The sequence below is a fragment of the Rattus rattus genome, chromosome 5, assembly GCF_011064425.1.
Source record: "Rattus rattus isolate New Zealand chromosome 5, Rrattus_CSIRO_v1, whole genome shotgun sequence".
Taxonomy (NCBI): domain Eukaryota; kingdom Metazoa; phylum Chordata; class Mammalia; order Rodentia; family Muridae; genus Rattus; species Rattus rattus.
The window spans coordinates 45,516,261-45,530,678 of NC_046158.1; positions in this window are offsets into that span (position 1 = coordinate 45,516,261).

The window sequence follows — 14,418 nt, forward strand, 5'->3', positions numbered from 1 at the left end:
ACCACCTGATGGCTAGAGGCAAGCACAGGAACCGAAGCAACAGAAACCAAGATTATATGGCATCATCAGAGCCCAATTCTCCCACCAAAGCAAACACTGAATATCCAAACACACCTAGATTTAAAATATCTAGATTTAAAATCACATTTTACCGTGATAATGGAGGACTTTAAGAAGGGCATAAATAACTCCCTTAAGGAAATACAGGACAACACAAGTAAACAACTAGAAGCCCTTAAAAAGGCAACACAAAAATCCCTTAAAGAATTATTGGAAAAAACAACAAAACAAGAGAAAGAAATGAACAAAACCATCCAGGATTTAAAAATAGAAGTAGAAACAATAAAGAAAGCACAAGGGAGACAACCCTGGAGATAGAAAAGCTAAGGAAGAGACAAGAAGTCACAGATACGAGCATCACCAACAGAATACAAGAGATAGAAGAGAGAATCTCAGGAGCAGAAGATTCCATAGAAATCATTGACACAACTGTCAAAGATAATGTAAAATGGAAAAAGCTACTAGCCCAAAAACATGCACGAAATCCAGGACACAATGAGAAGATCAAACCTAAGGATAATAGATATAGAAGAGAGTGGAGACTCCCAACTCAAAGGACCAGTAAATATCTTCAACAAAATCATAGAAGGAGACTTCCCTACCCTAAAGAAAGAGATGCCCATAAACATACAAGAAGCCCACAGAACTACAAATAGATTGGACCAGAAAAAGAAACTCCTCCCGTCACATAATAGTCAAAACACTAAATGCACAAAACAAAGAAAGAATACTAAAAGCAGTGAGGGGAAAAGGTCAAATAACATATAAAGGCAGACCTATCAGAATTACACCAGACTTCTCACCAGAGACTATGAAATCCAGAAGATCCTGGACTGATGTCATACAGACCCTAAGAGAACACAAATGCCAGCCCAGGTTACTGTATCCTGCAAAACTCTCAATTAACATAGATAGAGAAACCAAGATATTCTATTACAAACCCAAATTTACACAATATCTTTCTAAAAATCCGGCCCTCCAAAGGATAATAAATGGTAAAGCCCAACACAAGGAGGCAAGCTACACCCTAGAAAAAGCAAGAAACCAATTGTTTTCAACAAAACAAAGAGAAGACAAGCACACAAACATAATCTCACCTCCAAATATGAAGATAACAGGAAGCAACAATCACTATTCTTTAATATCTCTCAACATCAATGCACTCAATTCCCTAATAAAAAGACATATTACAGGATATGTAATGAGGACCCAGCATTTTGCTGCCTACAGGACACACACCTCAAAGACAAAGACAGATACTACCTCAGAGTAAAAGGCTGGAAAACAACTTTCCAAGCAAATGGTGTGAAGAAGCAAGCTGGTGTAGCCATTCTAATATTGAATAAAATGGATTTTCAGCCAAAAGTCATCAAAAAAGATAAGGAAGGAAACTTCATATTCATCAAAGGAAAAATCCACCAAGATGAACTCTCAATCCTAAATATCTGTGCTCTAAATACAAGGGCACCTACATACATAAAAGAAACCTTACTAAAGCTCAAAGCACACATTGCACCTCACACGATAATAGTAGGAGATTTCAACACCCCACTCTCATCAATGGACAGATCATGGAAACAGAAATTAAACAGAGAGATAGACAGACTAACAGAAGTTATGAACCAAATGAACTTAACAGATATTTATAGAACATTCTATCCTAAAACAAAAGGATATATCTTCTTCTCACTGCCTCATGGTACTTTCTCCAAAATTGACCATAGAATCAGAATCAAAACAGGCCTCAACAGATACAGAAAGATACAAATAATCCCATGAGTCCTATCAGATCACCACGGGCTAAAGCTGGTCTTCAATAACAATAAGGAAAGAACACCCACATATACATGGAAGTTGAACAATGCTCTACTCAATGATAACCTGGTCAAGGAAGAAATAAAGAAAGAAATTAAAGAATTCATAGAATTTAATGAAGATGAAGGTACAACATACCCAAATTTATGGGTCACAATGAAAGCTGTGCTAAGAGGAAAACTCATAGCTCTGAGTGCCTGCAGAAAGAAACAGGAGAGAGCATATATCAGCAGCTTGACAGCACACCTAAAAGCTCTAGAACAAAAAAAAGCAAATACACCCAGGAGGAGTAGAAGGCAGGAAATAATCAAACACAGAGCTGAAATCAACCAAGTAGAAACAAAAAGGACCATACAAAGAATCAACAGAACCAAAAGCTGGTTCTTTGAGAAAATCAACAAGATAGATAAACCCTTAACCAGACTAACCAGAGGACACAGAGAGTGTGTCCAAATTAACAAAATCAGAAATGGAAAGGGAGACATAACAACAGAATCAGAGGAAATTCAAAAAATCATCAGGTCCTACTACCAAAGACTATATTCAACAAAACTTGGAAATCTGGAGGAAATGGACAATTTCCTAGAGAGTTACCAGGTAATGAAGTTAAATCAGGAACAGATAAACCATTTAAACAACCCTATAACTCCTAAAGAAATAGAAGCAGTCATTAAAGTTCTCCCAACCAAAAAGAGCCCAGGTCCAGATGGGTTCAGTGCAGAATTCTATCGGACCTTCATAGAAGACCTCATACCAATACTATCCAAACTATTCCACAAAATTGAAACAGACGGAGCACTACCGAATTCCTTCTATGAAGCCACAATTACTCTTATACCTAAACCACACAAAGACCCAACAAAGAAAGAGAACTTCAGACCAATTTCCCTTATGAATATCAATGCAAAAATACTCAATAAAATTCTTGCATACCGAATCCAAGAACACATCAAAACAATCATCCATCATGGTCAAGTTGGCTTTATCCCAGGGGTGCAGGGATGGTTTAATATAGGGAAAACCATCAACATAATCCACTATATAAACAAACTGAAAGATAAAAACCACATGATCATTTCATTAGATGCCAAGAAAGCATTTGACAAAATTCAACACCCCTTCATGATAAAAGTCCTGGAAAGAACAGGAATTCAAGTCACATACCTAAACATAGTAAAAGCCATATACAGCAAACCAGTAGCTAACATTAAACTAAATAGAGAGAAACTTGAAGCAATCCCACTAAAATCAGGGACCAGACAAGGCTGCCCACTCTCTCCCTACTTATCCAATATAGTTCTCAAAGTCCTAGCCAGAGCAATCAGACAACAAAAGGAGATCAAAGGGATACAGATTGGAAAGGAAGAAGTCAAAATATCACTATTTGCAGATGATATGATAGTATATTTAAGTGATCACAAAAGTTCCATCAGAGAACTACTAAACCAGATAACCACCTTCAGCAAAGTATAAAAGTAACTCAAATAAATCAGTAGTCCTCTACACAAAAGAGAAACAAGCTGAGAAAGAAATTAGGAAACGACACCGTTCATAATAGTACCTAAATAATACAAAATACTTCAGTGTGACTTTAACCAGGCAAGTGAAATATCTGTATGATAAGAACTTCAAGCCCCTGAAGAAAGAAATTGAAGAAGACCTCAGAAGATGGAAAGATCTCCCATGCTCATGGATTGGCAGGATTAAAATAGTAAAAATGGCCATTTTACCAAAAGCAATCTACAGATTCAATGCAATCCCCATCAAAATGCCAATCCAATTCTTCAGACAGTTAGACAGAAAAATTTGCAAATTCATCTGGAATAACAAAAAACCCAGGATAGCTAAAACTATCCTCAACAAAAAAAGGACTTCTGGGGGAAATCACTATCCCTGAACTCAAGCAGTATTACAGAGCAATAGTGATAAAAACTGCATGGTATTGGTACTGAGACAGACAGATAGACCAGTGGAATAGAATTGAAGACCCAGAAATGAACCCACACACCTATGGTCACTTGATTTTTGACAAAGGAGCCAAAACCATCCAATGAAAAAAAGATAGCATTTTCAGCAAATAGTGCTGGTTTAACTGGAGGTCAGCATGTAGAAGAATGCAGATCGATCCATGCTTATCACCCTGTACAAAGCTTAAGTCCAAGTGGATCAAGGACCTCCACATCAAACCAGATACACTCAAACTAATAGAAGAAAAACTAGGGAAGCATCTGGAACACATGGGCACTGGAAAAAATTTCCTGTACAAAACACCAATGGCTTATGCTATAAGATGAAGAATCGACAATGGGATCTCATAAAACTACAAAGCTCCTTAAGGCAAAGGACACTGTTGTTAGGAAAAATGGCAACCAAGAGATTGGGAAAAGATCTTTACCAATCCTACAACTGATAGAGGGCTACTATACTTTGTATATCCAAAATATACAAAGAACTCATGAAGTTAGACTGCAGGGAGACAAATAACCCTATTAAAAAATGGGGCTTACAGCTAAACAAAGAATTCACAGCTGAGGAATATCAAATGGCTGAGAAGCAGCTAAAGAAATGTTCAACATCTTTAGTCATAAGGGAAATGCAAATCAAAACAACCCTGAGATTTCACTTCACACCAGTCAGAATGGCTAAGATCAAAAACTCTGGCAACAGCAGATGCTGGTGAGGATGTGGAGAAAGAGGAACTCTCCTCCATTGTTGTTGGGATTGCAGACTGGTACAAACATTCTGGAAATCAGTCTGGAGGTTCCTCAGAAAATTGGACATTGAACTGCCTGAGGACCCTGCTATACCTCTCTTAGGCACATACTCAAAAGATGCTCCAACATACAACAAAGACACATGCTCCACTATGCTCATAGCAGCCTTATTTATAATAGCCAGAAGCTGGAAAGGACCCAGATGCCCTTCGACAGAGGAATGGATACAGAAAATATGGTACATCTACACAATGTAATATTACTCAGCTATCAAAAACAATGACTTTTTGAAATTCATAGGCAAATGGATGGAACTGGAAAATATCATCCTGAGTGTGGTAACCCAATCTCAGAAAAACACACATGGTATGCACTCATTGATAAGTGGATATTAGCCCAAATGCTCGAATTACCCAAGATGCATAGAACACATAAAACTCAAGAAGGATGACCAAAATGCAGATGCTTCACTCCTTCTTTAAAAGGGGAACAAGAATACCCTTAGGAGGGGATAGGGAGGCAAAGTTTAGAACAGAGACTGAAGGAACGCCCATTCAGAGCCTGCCCCACATGTGGCTCATACATATATAGCCAACAAAGTAGATAAGATGGATGAAGCAAAGAAGTACAGGCTGACAGGAACCAGATATATATCTCTCCTGAGAGACACAACCAGAATATGGCAAATACATAGGCAAATGCCAGCAGCAAATCACTGAACTGAGAACGGGACCCCTTGTTGAAGGAATCAGAGAAAGGACTGAAAGAGCTTGAAGGGACTTGAGACCCCATATGAACAACAATGCCAACCAACCAGAGCTTCCAGGGACTAAGCCACTACCCAAAGACTATACATGGACTGACCCTGGACTCCCAATTCATAGGTAGCAATGAATAGCCTAGTAGGGGCATCAGTGGAAGGGGAAGTCCTTGGTCCTGTCAAGGGTGCCCCACCAGTGAACAGGATTGTTGGGGGAGGGCAGTAATGGGGGAGGATTTGGAGGGGAACACCCATATAGAAGGGGAGGGGGACGGGTTAGGGAGATGTTGGCGTGGAAACCGGGGTAAGGGAATAACATTTGAAATGTATATACGAAATACCCAATTTAATAAAGATGGAAAAATAGTATAAAAAAACTACCTTTGAAATCTTCAGTGTGTGTGTGTGTGTGTGTGTGTGTGTGTGTGTGTGTGTGTGTGTGTGTGTGTGTGTTTATATATAAAGATTAGAATGAAGTAACACTATAACCAGGTAACAATGTCCCTTTTAGATACCAGAGTCTAACAAATGAAAAGTTCAGTGCCAGGAATCTGTTACTTATTCTTTGGGGCCAATGAATCCCATAGACCTCTAAGCATTATAGGTTACTACTTGGCTACCCTCTAGAGCAGTAGTACTTAACTTCCCTAATGCTATGACCCTTTAATACATTTCCCTTTAATACAATTCCACGACTATTATGAATCATAATGTAGATATTTGACCTACAACCCCTGTGTGGGTCATGACCCACAGGTTGACAATCACTGCTCCAAAACTTGATAGTCAGACCATATCCTGGCTGATTTTTATGTCAAATTGATAGAAATTAGTTACCTGAGTTGCGGGAACCACGACTGAGGAAATGTTTCCCTAAGATCTGGCTGTTGGTGACTGTAGGGCATTTTCTCAATTAGTGAATGACATAAGAGGACCCAGTACATTGTGGGTGGAGTCAGCCCTGGACTGGTATTCCTTTAAAAAAAAAAAAAGCGATCTGAATGTTGGAACATAGAAGGAGAATTCCAAATGCTTAAAAAAAAAAAAAAACTCCAAGAAAGCAAGAATCCTCTCACTGTTCTGGACTTGTTTGTGGAATGTGTTTTTGTGCTCCTTCCAGGTATAGCAGAGAGGAGTGGGTTTATTTCAGATTACTCATGATGGCCGTTATTGTTATTTGTTTATTTGCCTCTATTTAAAAACATGTTGTTGCCAAATGTGGCTTGCCCACCATGTCCAGCTTGCCCTTCTGATTGTGTACTTCACTCATGTGACCCCTCTTAGCCCTTAGAGCATAAATCGTCTGATGCTCTGAGTAAAGTTGGCTATTACATGAGACTTGACTTCGTTCTCCCAGGTTCTCCTGCCTCTAGAGTGGTGAGAGCTGAGCAAGCAGCCCTGCCCTCATCATCAGATTTTACCTCCGGGTCACTGCTGTGCTTGAGTTTCTGCCTTGACTTTCTGTGACTTGTGACCTGAGAGTTGAAACCTGGAATAAATCTCAGCCTTCACAAGTTGATTTTGGTCTTGGTGTTTAGTCACAGCAATAAAAGCCCTAAGATAGCTAAGGCAGAGTCTATTTCTGGAGGTCCACATACTTGAGTCATAAACCATGGAAAAAAATCAAGTAGGTACTGCGCTCAAAGCTTCATTCCCATTGACTAGCTTTTACAGTCATGGACGGGGCTGTGTATACAACCAGAGGAGAAAAAGTAATGACTGGCCTGGGAAGGGGTGGCCATTGATGCAATAGGGCATGAGCATTGCGGCAGTAACCAATCACGTCCTGGTTACTGTATTTAAGAACCACTCTACAAGATGAAACCCATACCTGGCATGGTAATCAGGCCATAAACCTATGGCTACACAGGTAACAGACCCTACAGGAGAGCCTGCTACTATTATTCAGCTAAACGGACAGTCCAAACAACTCCCAATTACATGCTATTGTTATAATCATAGAACAGCACATCTCTCGGCTCTCATCAGAGAAGTTTCTATTTGTAGTAAGTGGTGATTAATGCTGAGACTTATGATTGGTCAGTGTGAAGGGAATAAGAGTGCAGAATACTCCTTTATGGGGGCATACGTACTGCCTCCTCTCTAAGGTTCAGGAAACACTGCAGAAGACAGATGAGGTGGAGAGCACGTAAGAGCCTGAGGCAGTGAATGACTACAAGGAAACAGTGTCTTCTGCATACAGCAGGGCAATTACACATGAGCTGCTCCCAACTGTGATGGCATACACAAGATCTATGCAAGCCCAAGCCAGACTGTCCCTGGATGAGCCGCTATCTGCAGTTGTTTGTATCTTGGGAGATGAGGAGTCGCCTTTCTCTGAAAGTAGAGACCCCCAGTAAGTCAACGTTCTCCAGTGGAATGCCACACATCAAAGAATATTTGGGTAGCACAGATTTGTCCTGATGGTTAAAGGTAATTACCAATTTGGTTAAGAAAGGTAGGGGAATTGGATCTGGGAAGAGTTGTGGGAGGGTAGAATATAATCATAACACGGTTTATAAAATTATCAAGCAATTAATAACATCTTTAGGAAAGAAAGTAAGGGCCATTATTTTAATATCAGAAAAGGTCTAATTCTAGACAAAAGCAATAGCAAGGCACAGAGGGCATCTAAGAAGATAAAGGCAGCAATCCATTAATGATCTCAGTAACCGTTTCAGTAGCTATACAATCACTAGAAGAAACAAGATGTTTGGAAAAAATAATTACACAAAAGGAAGGATTTCTGAGTTGTTTATAGTTCCTGTCTCTTATGAATCAAGCTGCAATGAATAAGGTTGAGCAAGTGTCCATGAGGCAGGATGGAACTACATGCCTAAGAGTGGTATAGCTCAGTCTTGAGGTTAGATCGATTCCCAATTTTCTGAGGAACCGCCATATTGATTTCCATGGTGGCTGCACAAGTTTGTGCTCCCATCAGCAATGGAGGAGTGCTCCCCTTGCTCCACATCCTTGCCAGCGTGATCTGTCACTTGTGTTATTGATCGTAGCCATTCTGACAGGTGTGAAATGGGATCCTAAAAACAGTTTTGCTTTGCATTTTCCTGATGGCTAAGGATGTTGAACATTTCTTTAAGTGTTTGTGATTTCTCCATTAAGAATTCTCTGTTTAGGTCTGTATCCCAGTTTTAAATTAGATTATTTATCTTTTGATAACTAGTTTCATGTGTTCTTTATATATTATATTAAAAGTTTATAAGATGTGGAATGGGTAAAAAATCTTTTCCCATTCTGTAAACTGTTGTTTTGTCTGATTGATGGTGTCATTTGCCTGACAGAAGCTTTTCAGTTTCATGAAGTCCTATTTATTAATTGTTAATCTTAGTGCCTGTGCAATCAGTGTTATATTTAGGAATTTGTCTCCTGTGCCTATTCCCCACTTTCTGTTCTTTCAGATTCAGTGTATCTTATTTTATATAGAGGTCTTTGATTCACTTAGGCTTGAGCTTTGTGCAGGATGAATAAAAATGAATTTATTTAAATCCCTCTACATGCAGACATCCAGTTTAGCCAGCACCATTTGTTGAAGATGCTTTCTTTATTCAACTGTGTATTTCTGGTTTCTTTATCAAAAATCAAAAATACACATATTTGTATTTATGTCTAGGCCTTCAGTTTGATTTCATTGCTCAACATGTCTGTTTTTTATGCAAAATCCATGCATTTTATTGCAATAACTCTGTAGTACAATTTGAAATCAGGGATGGTAACATGTTCAGCAGTTCCTTTATTGTTCAGGATTATTTTAGCTATCTTGGTTTTTATTTTTGGTTTTCGCTGGGTTTGGGTTTTTTGTTGGTTTTGGTTTGCATATGACTTTGAGAATTATCCTTTTAAGATTTGTAAAGAATTGTGTTGGAATTTTGATGGGGAGCGCATTGAACCTGTAAATTGCTTTTGGAAGGATGGCCATTTTTACTTTGTTAATCCTGCCAATCCATGAGCATGGGAGATCTTTCCATCTCTTCTCATCTCTTCTTCAATTTCTTTCTTCAAAGATTTGATGTATTGACCAAATATGTCTTTCACTTGCTGGATTAGAGTTACACCAAGATATTTTATACTATTTGTGACATTGTGAAAAGTGCTGTTTCCCTGATTTTTTTTGCTCACTTGCTGGTATATAGAAGAGTTACCTTTTTTGAATTAATTTTGTATATAGCCACTTTTCTGAGGGTCTTTATCAACTGTAAGAGTTCCCTAGTAGAATCTTTGAGGTCTCTTATGTACACTATATCATCTAAACATAGCTATACTTTAACTTCTTCCCTTCTAATTTGCATCCCCTTGATCTTCTTCAGTTGTCTTATTGCTCTAGCTAAAATTTGAAGACTATAATGAATAGATATAAAGAGAGTAGATAACTTTGCCTTGTTTCTGAATTTAGTGGAATACATAATTGCCTTGAGTTTCTCTCCATTTAATTTGATGCTGGCTATAGACTAGCTTTCAGTTGTCTTCGTTATATTTAAGGACATTCTTTGTATATACCTGATCTCTCCAAGAGTTTTATCATGAAGGAGTGTTGAATTTTGTCAAAGGCTGCTTCAGCACATTATTAGATTATCATGTTTTTTTTTCTTTCAGTTTATATTATGGATTAATTTCACTGATTTTCATATGTTGAACCATCCCTGCATCTCTGAGATGAAGCCTACTTGATAATGATGAATGATATTTCGATGTCTTCTTGGACTCTGCAAGAATTTGGTTGAGTATTTTTTGCATTTATGTTAATAGGAAAAATTGGTTTATGATTCCTTTCTTTGTTGAGTATGTGGTTTGGGAATCAGGTTGACTGGGGTCTCATAAAATGAATTTGGCTTTGTGCCTACTATGCTCTATTTTGTGGAATAATTTAAGGAGTATTGGTGTTAATTATACTTTCAAAGTCTGTCCCTGTGGGTTTTTATTTTCTTTGTTTGACTTGGGAAACTTTCTTTTCAACTTTTTATTGATTCTTTTGAATTTCACCACTTGTACCCCAATCTCATTCATCTGCATGTTCCTTTGTATCCATCCTCGCAACCTCCCTCCACAAAACAAAATTAAATAAAACAAGAGAATAAACTAAGCTATAATGTGTCACAGTGTGTCACAGTGTGTCACACAGTATACCCTTTTGTCCACACATCTTTACTTGCAAATAATCATGCAACGAGTCATTGGTCTGGTTTGAGGCCACTGTGTTCTGCTACATTATCAATACTGGATAATCCTCACAGGGATTCCTCTCGGATGTCCTGTTGTTGCCCTCTCTCATCAAGGTCCTGCAGCTTTGGACGTGCAGGACCAGCCCCCTCAAGCATTCCGGCAGATCATAGATGGTGTAGATGTCGGAAGAGGCCACTCAAAGCTGTGGATCTGGGCCTCGGAGGTACCTGAGCTGGTCAGGCCACCAACTCTCCTGTGCCAAACTAGGGAGAGTTCTCCAGCAGTGCCTGGGCTAGCTCATCCAATTATAGCCAGAAATGGGCAGGGTCAGCCCTCCTGCTCTCATATCCTCTGGACTGACTCACCCATACCTCTGCCATGAGGGTCATCTCTACTGTATTGCCCAGGTGAAGTACAGGGACTTGGGAGGCTTTTAATAACTGCTTCCATTTCAAAGGAGATAGAAAAGTATGCTATATACTCAGCAAATGAAAAACCCACTGAGAAGACATTTCAAATCTTAACATTTATTGCCTAAACCCAAGGGCACCAGCTTTTGTAAAGAAACACTACTGCAGCTTAAGTCACATATTGAACCTTCCAAACTGATAGGGAGAGACTTCAATACCCCAATCTCACCAATGGTGGGTTATTCAGACAGAAACTGAACAGAATGGTGGAACTAACTGCTATCATAAGCCAAATAAACTTGACATACATTTACAGAATGTTCCACCCAAACACAAAAATAATATATCTTCTTCTGGTCACCTCATGAAACTTTCTCTACCTATTCAGACACAAAACAAGTCTTTATAGATTTAAAAAAAATGGAAATAACTCCCTGCTCCTATCAGACCACCGGATTAAAGCTGGATATCAACAAAAACAGAAACAACAAAATTCTTACAAACTCGTTGAAACTGGAAAATTCCACTGAGTAAAAAAAGTGGGTCAAGACAGAAAGAAATTAAAGACTTTCTAAAATTCACTGAAAATGAATACACAGCATACCCAAATTTATGAGACATGATGAAAGTGATAAAAGGAAAGTTCATAACACAAATGCCTTCATAAAGAAATTAGAGAGATCTCATACTAGCAACTTAGTAGAATACCTGAAAACTTCCTTGTTTTTTAAATTATGTTTGCTTACAAAAGACTTTTTATGAAAGAAGTGTTCTTTTAAAATATGCGTGAATAACAGTCTATGTATTTGAAATGGAAAGAATAAGAACCAGAGTGTCACACTATAATATATTAGAGTAAAATAGTAACACAGTGTAATATTATTTATAAAAGGAAATAGTATCTATATACACTTGCTTGTATAACATAATACAGATCTTCAGAGAAATAAAGGAAATTCTCATGTTTGCTAATCCTGAAAGTGGCAATGTTGTTGAAGGGACATGGGTAGTAATGAGACTCCTCCCATTAGAGATACTCAATGTTCCAGTTGCTAGAAGTGTCCAGTGTGCAGTACATCCTTGGGAAGTGTCCTCAGATGGCCATGGCTACATGAAGCAATGCTATGCTGTTCCTAGTAAACATGATAGAAGGTAGAAGGATTTCTGCCTGCACCCAGAGTTAACCCAGTCCCACAGCTCTCTGTACCCAAATCCCATGGGGGAGAGAGAGGGTCTCTCAGAAGTGTGGACAATCCTGAGAGCTCAGGGGAGAACACCACTTCTGCTCACATTCCTGGCCCAAGAGGAACCCAACTACAGCCCACTAGACACAGGAACCTAGGAACAGTCAGGGACAGGATCAAGGACAGGAGCCTGCACCTGGAGCTGACCCAGTCCCACTGCTCTCTGATCCAACTGGGAGAAAGCAGAACTCCAGGAGTGCTAACACACAGGCTTACAGAAGGATCAAGCCACTGTCAGAGACAGCAAGATCAGCAACACCAGAGACAACCAAATGGCAAGAGGCAAGCGCAGGAACATAAAAGCAACAGAAATCAAAATTATTTGACATCATCAGAGCCCAGTTCTCCCACCAAAGCAAGTACTGGATATCCCAAGAAAGATTTGGATTTAAAATCACATCTCATGATTTAAGAAGGACATAAATAACTCCATTAAAGAAATACAGAACAACATAGGTAAAGACAAATTTTCCTTAAAGAATTACAGGAAAACACAGCCTAACAGGTAAAGGAATTGAACAAAATCATCCAGGATTTATAAATGGAAATAGAAACAATAAAGAAAGCACAAAGGGAGTCAACCCTGGAGACAGAAAACCTAGGAAAGAGTTCAGGAGTCATAGACACCAGCATGACCAACAGAACACAAGAGATAGAAGAGAGCATCTCAGGAACAGAAGATACCACAGAAAACATTGACATAACCATCGAAGAAAATGTAAAATGCAAAAAGTTCCTAACCCAAAACATGAATCGAAGGATAATAGGTATAGAAGAGGGTGAAGATTCCCAATTTAAAGGGCCAGTAGATATCTATCTTCAACAAAATTATAGAAGAAAACTTCCCTAACCTAAATAGAGACCCATAAACATGCAAGAAGTCTACAAAACTCCAAATAGATAGGACCAGAAAAGAAATTTCTCCCATCACATAATAGTCAGAACACCAAATGCTCAAAACAATGAAAGAATATTAAAAACAGTAAGGGAAAAGGTCAAATAACATACAAAGGCAGACCTATCAGAATTACACCACACTTCTCACCAAAGACTATGAAAGTAAGATCTTGGCAGATGGTATACAGACCCTAAGAGAATGCCAGCCCAGGCTATTATATCCAGCAGAACTCTAAATTAACATAGATGGAGAAACCAAGATATTCCAAGACAAAATTAAATTTAACCAATATCTTTCCACAAATCCAGCCCTACAAAGGATATTAGATGGAAAACTCCAACACAAACTAGGAAGTACACCATAGAAAAAAGCAAGAAAGTAATCTTCTTGTAATAAACCCAAAAGAAGAGAGCCACACAAACATAATTCCATCTCTAACAACAAAAAGAACAGGAAACAACAATCACTATTCCTTAATATCTCTTAACATCAGTGGACTTCATTCCCCAGTAAAAAGACATAGACTAACAGAATGGATACTTAAAAATGAGCCAACATTTTGCAGCATACAGGAAACACACCTCTGTGACAAAGACAGAAACTACATCAGAGTGAAAGGCTAGAAAACAATTTTCCAAGCAAATGGTCCCAAGAAACAAGCTGGGGTAGCCATTTTAATATGCAATAAAATTGATGTTCAACCAAAAGTTAGGAAAAAGATAAGGAAGGACACTTCATATTGAGTAAAGGAAAAATCCACCAAGATGAACTCTCAATCTTGAATAACTATGCTCCAAATGCAAGGGCACCTATATTCATAAAAGAAACCTTACTAAAGCTCAAAGCACATATTGCACCTCACACAATAATAGTAGGAGACTTTAACACCCCACTCTCATCAATGGACAGATCATGGAAACAGAAATTAAACAGAGACATAGAGAAACTAACAGAAGTTATGAACAAAATGAATTTAACAGATATCTATATAACATTTCATCCTAAATCAAAAGCATACACTCTTTCTCAGCACCTCCTGGTGCCTCCTCCAAAATTGACCATATAATGGGTCACAAAACAGGCCTCAACAGATACAAGAAGATTGAAACAATCCCATGCATCCTATCAGATCACCGTGGACTAAAGCTGGTCTTCAATAACAACAAAAGCGACAGAAAGCCCACATGCACATGGAAGTTGAACAACTCTTTACTCAATATTAACATGGTCAAGGAAGAAACAAAGAAAGATCTTAAAGACTTTTTAAAATTTAATGAAAATGAAGGCACAACATACTCAAACTTATGGGACACAATGAAAGCAGTGTTAAGAAGAAAAATCA